A 12,623-nucleotide genomic window follows, 5' to 3' on the forward strand; every position below is an offset into this window, starting at 1 on the left:
AGTGATTTTGCCACACTCCCTGCTCGATGGTAATGCAATGATCGATTTTATTATTGTGTTTTTCTGCAATTTGGTGATTTAATTTGCAACTTTCACTGGGTTCGGTTGCAATTCATTATTCACTAACCCAGTGTGGCAATATTAGGGAACATTTTCCAACATTCACTGAGTCCGATTACATTATTCACCTACTTATTATTGCAATGTGTGGATGTATTCTTCACTGAGTACGATTGCAATACATTAGTCACTGTAAATTTCAATGGATAGCGTTGCAGTACATTATTCACTAAGGTTGCACTTCACCATTCAATAAGTAGCGTTGCAATATTAAGTTTTAATGTATAATTCATCAGGTAGTATTGCAATGTTGAATAAGACCTTGCATCATTCACAGCTTCTCATTGCAATGTTTTAAGAGGGGTACACACACACACACACACACACACACACACACACACACACACACACACACACACACACACACACACACACATTTAATGGACACCCAGGGTTTGGCAATCGTTTAGTGAGTTTTTTCTGCGTGTTTTTTTTTCCCTGGGATTAGTCGGTGAAATGCAAGTGCCAATAATTTTAATGGTGCGAGAGGCCGGATTATACGGTACACTGTGTAACGTTATTGATGACGCTTATCGGCACGGCAGGTCTCTCTATGTTAAAGGTACGGTAAAATTCTACTTGTTTACGGTACAAGAATTCTACATGTTAACGGTACAGTAATGTGTTTGTGGTTACTGTGTGTGCGTGTTATTTGAAGGAAGGAAGGAAGGAGGGAGGAAAGAAGGGATGGAAGAAAGGAACAGAGGAAGGGGGAAGGAAAGAAGGAATAGAGGAAAGGAAGGAAGGAAGAGAGGAAGGAGAGAGTAAGGGGAGATAGATTCAAGGAAAGGAGGGATAGATAGAAGGAAAGGAAAGGAAGGAAGGGAGGAAGGAAGGAAGGAAAGAAGGAAGGAAGGAAGGAATGTGGTCTAAGAGCAGTGGGATATTCTACCTCGGTGCTGAACCAATTTTTTGGAGGTGTGGGTGGAAAACATGTAGAAATTGTTGAGTGAACGAGCTGGCTTCCTTTCATCTCTCTCTCTCTCTCTCTTTATCTATCATCCTCCTCCTCCACCCTCCTTCTCTCCCCCCCACCCTCCTTCTCCCTCCTCCTCCTCGCCAACTCTCCATCATGACGTCACTAGAGTCCTGAGGGGATAGCCATGATTTCCTGTAATGACAGTTGACCTATACTGACCTTCTCTATATCTGTTAGCATTAAACACTGTGTGACACAATGGTGTTCGCTGGCCCCTGTGTGTGTGTGTGTGTGTGTGTGTGTGTGTGTGTGTGTGTGTTCAGTTATATACTGTATATATAAAGCGTTTGCTCTTCATAAATGCAAAATACTGAGGTTCTATATTAAGCAAAAGGTAAATTTATTCATATAAACATTTCAGCTCACACACACACACACACACACACACACACACACAGATCTCTTCAGATGTGTTTTAGTTTCTTTTGTTTTATACTTCCTCATTTTATCCTCCAACCTTCTTATTATTGCTTCTAATTTTAAAACGGGACGACTGGCAGGTGTGGGGTCTTGATTCCCTCCCTCGTACACCCCGCCCCCGCCTAGTGTTATTCAGCACACGATACCATGCGACGTTTACACACAGACGAACAAACAGACACTTACCTACATGACAGTTTTATTATCTTGTCCATATTGTCGACCTATCTTTGAATGAGAAGTACTAAAGTAATAATAATAATAATAATAATAATAATAATAATAATAATAATAATAATAATAATAATAATAATAATAATAATAATAATAACAGCAACAGCAACAGCAGCAGCAGCAACAGCAACAACAACAACAACAACAACAACAACAACAACAACAACAACAATAATAATAGCAATAATAACAACACTAACAATAATACTAACAATAACAATAATAATAAAATAATTAAAATAAATACAATAATTACAACCACAAAAAATTAATAAAGATACATACAAAAAATAGCAAGAAAAATGACAACAAAACACATAATAATAACAACCACAATCAACACAAAAACGAAACAAAATCAAACAAGAAAAAAAAAACGGAAATAAGAGGAAACAAACAACTTCTCAAACCACCAGAGGCTTCCCAAACCTCCTGATTACATTTCGACCTATCAAATCTACATACCGTATGCAAATGAGGCGATCGAGAGAGAGCCGAGGTGATGTAAGGTCTTGACGAGAGGATCAAAATCTCTGAGTTTATGCAGATGAGACAATATGTTCCCCCTGCCTTGGTGGGATGAGGCCAGGACAGGTGACGAGAGAGAGAGATGGAATGAAATAATGGAGGTAAGAAGCGAAGGATAGATAAAGAGGGAGAGAGAAAGAATGGTGAATGGAGGAGGCATATACAGAAGGAATGAAAGTATGGGGAAAGTGTCAGCAAGTGTTAGACGGAGGGAAGGGGACAGAGATGAGAGGGAAAGAAAACTAAAAGAAAGAAGAAGAGACAGACAGATGACAAGGACAGATAAGAGACAAAGGGGATGAGAGAAAAGAGCTGATAATATCTTTCTCATGCGTCTCTTACGTGGAGAGAGAGAGAGAGAGAGACTTCATTTGTGTGCCCATCGTCCTTTGGCAATGTCACCTCATAGCACTCCCAGGCTTTCACAGCACCACCACCTCCTCACAGCACCTCAACATAGACCTCACAGCACCTCAACATAGACCTCACAGCACCTCCCAGCACCCCCACCTCCTCACAGCACACCACAACACCATCACAGCAAGACCACAACACCATCACAACAACACCACCACCTCACAGCACCATCACAGCACCATAAACCTGAGTTACGAGCACAGAGCTGGGTGTCGGGAACTACATTACACTACCCTAACAAACACTTACACTGCTTATTATACACTTAACAAGACTGTAGTGGGTAGTGATGTTTGCCCTATACTAACGCTGTGTCTCATATAAATAATGATATATCAACAATTAACCGGATTAAGTGACGTTTAGCATGTTCTTCCCTCAAACTACTCTCATGGGTTTAATTCTTATCGTCGTTGCTAATGTATACTCATAACTATACATATTTACATTACAAATACATCTACATTCAATATACATATATGAAACAATAACGATAACAAGAAAAGACAAAATATTTGTTCAATTTTTTACAATTCCAAATTGAAACAAGCTTAAATTTTAGTTCTTCACAGCATAAAAAAAATTAAATAAAAACAAAATAAATAAATAATCCACATCTAATTAGTTTATATTCTAACACACTCCAAATTAAAAACTGGTTATATTTTTTTATAATCACAGCGAAGGGAATTTTAAAATCTTTCAGATATATAATGAACTTTTCCTATCAATATATTTTTTATGATTCAAAATTGAAATGGGATTATCTTGGCTACCACAACACACACCAGCTCTTTGATAAACATCCCAATACGTTCTCTAAGTCAAAATCAAAATACTAGTACTTTTAAATCCTCAACAATATTAATGTTTAAAAAAGAAAACAAAAAAGTATTATAAACTTTGACGACTAAAAGAATTATTAATTAACATTTCATCACCGCTTATCGTATCAAAATTAATTAGGGGAGTATTTCTAAACTCTCTCACTAACTTTTATAAATACAAATAAAATACGATAATTTCTAATTCCTCAACATTATTTAAACTTGAAAAAATATCAAAGCCAAATTAATATATTCAAACTCCCATGAACATCAGTAAAAAAAAAAAGTAATATATTTTTAACCCTCATAATACTTGACTCATAGAAAATAGCAAAATATAGTTTTAAAAAATTAGCATTATCAATCCGAGTATAACACGTGAACAGTGATTATGTGAGTCCAGCACACTAGGAGGCTATTGCTATTGCTATTTATTCGGTTTTTAATAAATCATCGTTAAAATGATATTACCTTTCGTTTTATTATGTTAATCTCAACAAACTCTTATTTTAATAATTGGTCAGTTAGCAATACCTTATAAGCTTTTTACAGAGCCACCAAGTAGGTCAACGGAGGCAGACGGGAGCCACAACAACATACAGACGGGAGCCACAATAACATACAGACGGGAGCCATAACAACATACAGACGGGAGCCACAACAACATACAGACGGGAGCCACAACAACATACAGACGGGAGCCACAACAACATACAGACGGGAGCCACAACAACATACAGACGGGAGCCACAACAACATACAGACGGGAGCCACAACAACATACAGACGGGAGCCACAACAACATACAGACAGGAGCCACAGCAACATACAGACTGGAGCCACAACAACGTACAGACGGGAGCTACAACAACATACAAGATTTAGAGCCACAACAACATACAGACGGGAGCCACAACAACATACATGACGGGAGCCACAACAACATACAGACGGGAGCCACAACAACATACAGACGGGAGCCGCCACAACAACATACAGACGGGAGCCACAACAATACAGACTGGACAACATACACAGACGGGAGCCACAACAACGTACAGACGGAGCCACAACAACGCACAGACGGGAGCTACAACAATGTACAGACGGGAACAACAATACATAAGACGGGAGCCACAACAACATATGCTAGACGGGAGCCAACAACATACAGACGGGAGCTACAACAACATACAGATTTAGACACAAACCACGCACAGACGGGGAGCCATAAATAACATATGACAGCCACAACAAATATACAGACGGGAGCCACAACATACAGACGGGGACATGTCAAATATACAGACGGGAGCCACAACAACACACACAGACGGGAGCTACAACAACATAGACGGGAGCCATAACAACATACAGACGGGACACAACAACATACAAACGGGAGCCACAACAACATGCAGACGTGAGCTACAACAATGCACAGACGGGACAAACAACATACAGACGGAGCCAACAAATACATAGACGGGGAGCTACACACATACAGACGGAGCCATAAATAACATAGACGGGAGTCATAACAACATACAAACGGGAGCACAACAACATACAGACGGGGAGTCACAACAACATACAGACGGAGCCACAAATAACATACAAACGGGAGCCAACAACATACAGACTGGAGCCACAACAAGATACAGACGGGAGCCACAACAACGTACAGACGGGGAGCCACAACAACGTACAGACGGGAGCCACAACAACGTACAGACGGGAGCCACAACAACGTGAAGCACAGACGGGAGCCAACAACATACAGACGGGAGCCACAACAACATACAGATGGAGCCACAACAACGCACAGACGGGAGCCACAACAACGCACAGATGGGAGCCATACAACGTACAGACGGGAGCCATACCAACATATAGACGGGGAGCCACAACAACATATGCAGACGGGAGCCACAAATAAATATACAGACGGGAGCCACAACAACATACAGACGGGAGCCACAACAACATACAGATGAAGCCACAACAACGTACAAACGGAGCCACAAATAACATACAGACGTTTCATAAATATACAGATGGGAGCCACAAATAACATAAGCACAGACGGGGAGCCACAACAACGTACAAGACGGAGCCACAACAACAACATACAGACGGAGCCACAACAAATGATACAGACGGAGCCACAACAACATATACAGCGGAGCCAACAACATACAGACGGGACGCCACAACAACATACAGACGGAGCCAGGAGGATAATATAATATATATAACATACAGACAGGAGCCACAACAACATACAGACGGGAGCCATACAACAACATACAGACGGGAGCCACAACAACATACAAACGGGAGCCACAACAACGTACAGACGGGGAGCCTAAGTAAATAACATACAACGACAACATACAGACGGGAGCCATAACAACATACAGACGGAGCCACAACAACATACAGACGGGAGCCACAACAACGTATGACGGTTCGTTAACATACAGATGGAGCCACAATACATAGGCGGGTTTACAAATAAATATGACGGGAGCCACAACATACAGACGGGAGCCATAACAACGTACAGACGGGAGCCACAACAACGGCCAGACGGGAGCCATAAATAACATACAGATGGGAGCCAAATAACATACAGACGGGACACACAAATAACGCACAGACGGGGAGCCACAACAACATACAGATGGAGCCAGTAATAACATAGACGGGAGCCACAAATAAATGATACAGACGGGAGCTACAACACAGACGGGAGCTACAACAACGTACAGACGGGAGCCACAACAATGCAGCAGATGGAGCTACAATAACATACAGACGGGGAGCCACAAATATACAGACGGGAGCCACAACAATATATGACGGGAGCTACAAATAACATACAGACGGGAGCCAGCAACAACATACAGACGGGGAGCCGCTAAATAAATATACAGACGGGAGCTACAACAACATACAGACGGGAGCCATATCAACATGAAGGTGACGGGACACAAATAACATACAGACGGAGCCACAACAACATACAGACATGAGCCACAAATAACATATGACGGGAGCCACAACAACATATAGACGGAGCCACAACAACATACAGACGGGAGCCACAAATAAACACAGCAAAGGAGCCACAACAACATACAGATTGGAGCCACACAACAACATACAGACGGGAGCTACAACAACGTGCTGGTAGACGGGAGCCACAATAACATACAGACGTAAGCCACAACAACATACAGACGGGAGCCACAACAAATACATAAAGTGGAGCCACAACACATACAGACGGAGCCACAACAACATACAGACGGGAGCCACAAATAACGTACAGACGGGGAGCCACAACAACATACAGACGGGGAGCCACAACAACATACAGACGGAGCCACAACAACATACAGACGGAGCCACAAATAACATACAGACGGAGCCACAACAACACATACAGATGGGACACAACAAATATACAGACAGAGCCACAACAACATACAGACGGGGAGCCATAACAACATACAGACGGAGCCAACAACATACAGACGGGAGCCACAACAACATGCTACAGACATGAGCCACAAATAACATACAGACGGGGGAGCCACAACAACATACAGACGGGAGCCACAAATAACATACAGAGACGGGAGCCACAACAACACACACAGACGGGAGCCACAACAACACACAGACGGAGCCAACAACATACAGACGGGAGCCACACAACGTACAGACGGAGCCCACAACATACAGACGGGAGCCACAACAACATACAGACGGAGCCACAAATAACATACAGACGGGAGCCACAACAACATACAGACGGGAGCCACAACAACATACAGACGGAGCCACAACAACATAGGAAGGGTGGACAGGAGCCACAAATAAACATAGCAGACGGGAGCCATAACAACATGAAGCAGACGGAGCCACAACAACATAGACGGGGTTTCAACAACATACAGACATGAGCCACACAACAACATACAGACGGGAGCCACAACAACATACAGACGGGAGCCACAACAACATACAGACGGGAGCTCACAACACACAGACGGGCCATAACAAATATACAGACGGGGAGCCACAACAACATGACACAGACGGGAGCTACAAATAAACATACAGACGGGAGCCACAATAACATACAGACGGGAGCCACAATAACATACAGACGGGAGCCACAACAACATACAGACGGGAGCCACAACACACAGATTGGAGCCACAAATAATTGTGCATAAGACGGGAGCCACAACATACAGGACGGGAGCCACAACAACATACAGACGGGAGCCACAACAACACACAGACGGGGAGCCACAACAACATACAGACGGGAGCCACAACATACAGACGGAGCCACAACAACATGAAGCAGACGGAGCCACAACAACATACAGACGGGATTAAGGCCAACATACAGACAGGAGCCACAACAAATACACAGACGGGAGCCATAATAACATACAGATGGAGCCACAACAACATACAGACGGGAGCCACAACAACATACAGACGGGGAGCCACAAATAAATACAAACGGGAGCCATAAATAAATATACAGACGGGAAGCCACAACAACATATGTATAGGAGCCAAATAACATATGTATGAGCCATACAAACATACAGACGGGAGCCACAACAACATACAGACGGGGAGCCACAATAACATACAGACGGGAGCCACAACAACATACAGACGGGAGCCAAGGGCACAACATACAGACGGGAGCCACAACAACACACAGACGGGAGCCACAACAACAAGCAGACGGGAGCCAGCAACAACATACAGATGGGGAGCAGCAACACAGATGGGAGCCAACAACACACAGATGGAGCCACAACAACATACAGACGGGAGCTACAACAACATACAGACGGGAGCCACAAATAACAAACAGACGGAGCCATAACAACGTACAGACGGGACACAACAACATACAGACGGGAGCCACAACAACGTGAAGGATGGGAGCCACAACAACATATGACGGGAGCCACAACAACATACAGATGGGAGCCACAACAACATACAGACGGGAGCTACAAATAACAAACAGATGGGAGCCACAACATACAGATGGGAGCTACAAATAAATAAAATAGATGGAGCCACAATAACATACAAATGGGAGCTACAACAACGTACAGACGGGAGCTATAACATACAGATGGGACACAACATACAGATGGGAGCCACAAATAACATACAGACGGGAGCTACAAATAACATACAGACGGGAGCCACAAATAACATACAGACGGGAGCCAAGTAAATAACATACAGACGGGAGCCATAACAAATACATAAAAGGGAGCTACAACAACATACACAGACGGGGAGCCATGTACAACATACAGACGGGAGCCATAAATAACATGCTGTGACGGGAGCCAACAACATACAGACGGAGCCACAAATAACGTACAGACAGGAGCCATGGCAACATACAGACGGAGCCAAATAAATATACAGACAGGAGCCAAGCAACAACATACAGACGGGAGCCAATAACAACATACAGGCGGAGCCACAACAATGATGGGCGACAGTGAGCCACACAGCAACATACAGACTGGAGCCACAACAACGTACAGACGGGAGCTACAACATATGTGGCTCATTGGTAAAAGTATTGAATATTCAATTACCGTAACCACTCTGTAATTACCGGACCCAATTGTTGGACTTAACTGAGACTAATCACCCGCTCAACTGCCGCTGCTAATTGCCAATTACAGCAATTTAAATGCTGTAGCCAATGGTAATTACAGACACTAAACTGTCGGGTGTAATTGGAAATTATTGAATTTTAACACTTCGAATAATCTGCAATAATTAGAAAAATCATCAAACTGTAATGATAATTCGGTAAATGTTTGATATAATTACTTTAATGGGGGAAATGATTTGATATTAACGATAATTATGTACTCAGTTAAGACAGGTTAATAACAGGTGGGGATGTACTCAGTTAAGACAGGTTAATAACGATAACAGGTGGGGATGTACTCAGTTAAGACAGGTAAGTGTCTATCAGGTGACCAGGTAAATGAGTGTTAATTTTACTGAACCTGTGAGTACTGTTGACAATGACATAGGTATTAGTAGTATTTTATTATATCATCACTATTGTTATTAATATCATAAACATCATCATCATCATCATCATCATCATCATCCCAGGAGCTTTAATTATTGAAATATACCAGATGTAAAAAATACTCTATTTAATTAGTAATGTCTTTTTAATTTTTATTCACCTTATGACCTATATAAAATAACTCCTCTATATTATACCAGTTTATTCCTATACTAATTTGTGTCTTTATAACGATACTGAATATATTTTTTGCCTTGTATTATTATACTGTACAGCTCGTGGTGCTGGTACGGTGATTGAAGTTACTGTATATTTAGTATTAGTTGAGAATTAAATCCACTAGCACACACCTGGGGTCGTTTACCTGTGTGAGGTATACCGTGGTTGTGCCCCTCGGTGCTCGTTCTAGTAGCTGTGGAGGGCGTCCTTTATATATATATACTTGAACTGTACTGAATGTTTGATGACTTTTATTCCTCTAAATTACTTTCATCATTAATTAATCCTCATATATACATAAAACTAGGCAAGAACAGGTAGAACATTATTAATTACGTCCATCACAAGTAACTAATTAAAGCCTTATTTCATTACATCCTACACAGTGGGTCCAGCAGGCCTGAGAGGCAGCGCGGATACATCATACTGTAGGTTTAGTTTTCTTCATCACAAAAGGAGATAGAGATAGCTAAGCATAGTACTCGACCGCCTTCACCTTCCCTACTGTAAAGTTGGGTACACATCTACAGCTGGGTGACCTGGGGGGCTCTTATGCGAACCAGCTACCTAATGGACAGGAGACGAGTGCTGTATCCACTGAGGCGCCGCACAACCAAGTAATTAAAGCCTTACTAATTACATCCTCCATAGGTAACTATCCTCCCACAGGTAACTATCCTCCACAGGTAACTATCCTCCATAGGTAACTATCCTCCACAGTAACTATCCTTCCACAGGTAACTATCTTCTACAAGTAACTATCCTCCACAGATAACTATCCTTCACGGTAACTATCCTCCACAGTAACTATCTTCCACAAGTAACTAAGAAATCACAGTGGAGGGCCAGGTTATGTAGTGGAGGGCCAGGTTATGTAGTGGAGGGCCAGGTTATGTAGTGGAGGGCAGGTTATAGTGGAGGCCAGGTATAGTGGAGGTCCAAGTTATGTAGTGGAGGGCCAGGTTATGTAGTGGAGGGCCAGGTTATGTAGTGGAGGGCCAAGTTGTGTAGTGGAGGCCAAGTTTGTGCAGTGGAGGGCCAGGTTATATAGTGGCAGGCCAAGTTGTGTAGTGGAGGGCCATTGTGTAGTGGAGGCCAAGTTGTGTAGTGGAGGCCAAGTTGTGCAGTGGAGGCCAAGTTGTGCAGTGGAGGCCAAGTTGTGTAGTGGAGGGCCAAGTTGTGTAGTGGAGGTCAAGTTGTGCAGTGGAGGGCCAAGTTGTGTAGTGGAGGGCCAAGTTGTGTAGTGGAGGGCCAAGTTGTGCAGTGGAGGGCCAAGTTGTGTAGTGGAGGGAAGATTAAGGACCGCTTCCATCTCCTCCAGCTATGAGTTCCGCTCTTTGATCTTGCAAACTTTGGTAGTTTTGTCCAGAACAATAATTACTTCTCCCGTGAGGCGGCACCTCCCTTGTTGTGCACGACCTGGGGGGGGACGGGGAGGAGGAGTGAGTAAGGAGACGAAGGGAGGGATTAGATAGAGACGGAGAGAGAGGAGACTAATTGCAAAAAATTCACACACACACACACACACACACACACACACACACACACACACACACACACACACACACACACACACACCACACACACACACACACACACACACACACACACACACACACACACACACACACACACACACACACAGGCACTGCAAAATCCACTCATTGTGACCTTAATTAAAATAAGGTAATTAAGTAGGCTTTTTATGCTTCAATTACAAATATCAAACATTATATTTCAATTAAAAAGTAATGGCGAGCGTTCACGGCAGTAACTAATTTTGGATAATTTGTTTAGTAATTTGGAAGCGATAATGTTATTACGTGTAGCAATTATTATTATTATTATTATTATTATTATTATTATTATTATTATTATTATTATTATTATTATTATTATTTGCATTTTTAAGTTAAACAAGGTAAGATCAGGTTAGGAACTCCGTTTGTCTGTCTGTCTTTATCTGTCAGTTTTTGTCTATTTATCTATCAATCTATCTATCGCTTTATCTATCTATCTATCTATCTATCTATCTATCTCTATCTATCTATCTATCTATCTATCTATCTATCGCTCTATCTATCTATCTATCTATCACCTCTACTATCTATCTATCTCCTGAACAATCTCACCCCACCACCAGAGGGCTTCACGTCTCCATTCAATCGGGAGGAAATAAATATATTACAAGCGGGAGGTGAACATTAGAGTTTAAATTGAATGTACACAAGGCAGCTATGCTAATATCTGCAGCAGTAAGTCTATCGTGTTGGCTTTAATCTCTCTCTCTCTCTCTCTCTCTCTCTCTCTCTCTCTCTCTCTCTCTCTCTAATGAGCTGATGACTGGATAGCTTGCTGGGCCCCTCAATGCCTTAACATAGGAAAGGGAGGGAGGAAGGTAGGGGAGGGAGGGAGGGTAGGAGTAGGGGTAGGGGAAGGAGGAGGGAGGGAGAAAGAGGTAGGAGGGAGGGTAGGGGAAGTTATTGAGCCAATCCCTTAAGACAAGGAAAGGAAGGAAGGAGGAGGGAAGGGAAGTTGGGAGGGGTAGATTACGGCACCGATGTCTTATGACGGAGGAAGGAAGGAAGGAGGGAGGGAGGGGGAGGGGAAAGGGGGAGAAGGGGAAAGGGGGGGTGGGAAGGAGGAGGAGGCTTACGAAATGTTGTGGATATGAATGAAATCTTTATTTTGATCTTCTTGACAAATGAAGAACAACAACAAAAAACAAGAAAACGAAGAAAATATTTAAAGAAAGAAAAAT

The sequence above is a fragment of the Homarus americanus genome, unplaced genomic scaffold (genome assembly GCF_018991925.1).
Source record: "Homarus americanus isolate GMGI-L3 unplaced genomic scaffold, GMGI_Hamer_2.0 scaffold13041, whole genome shotgun sequence".
Classification (NCBI taxonomy): domain Eukaryota; kingdom Metazoa; phylum Arthropoda; class Malacostraca; order Decapoda; family Nephropidae; genus Homarus; species Homarus americanus.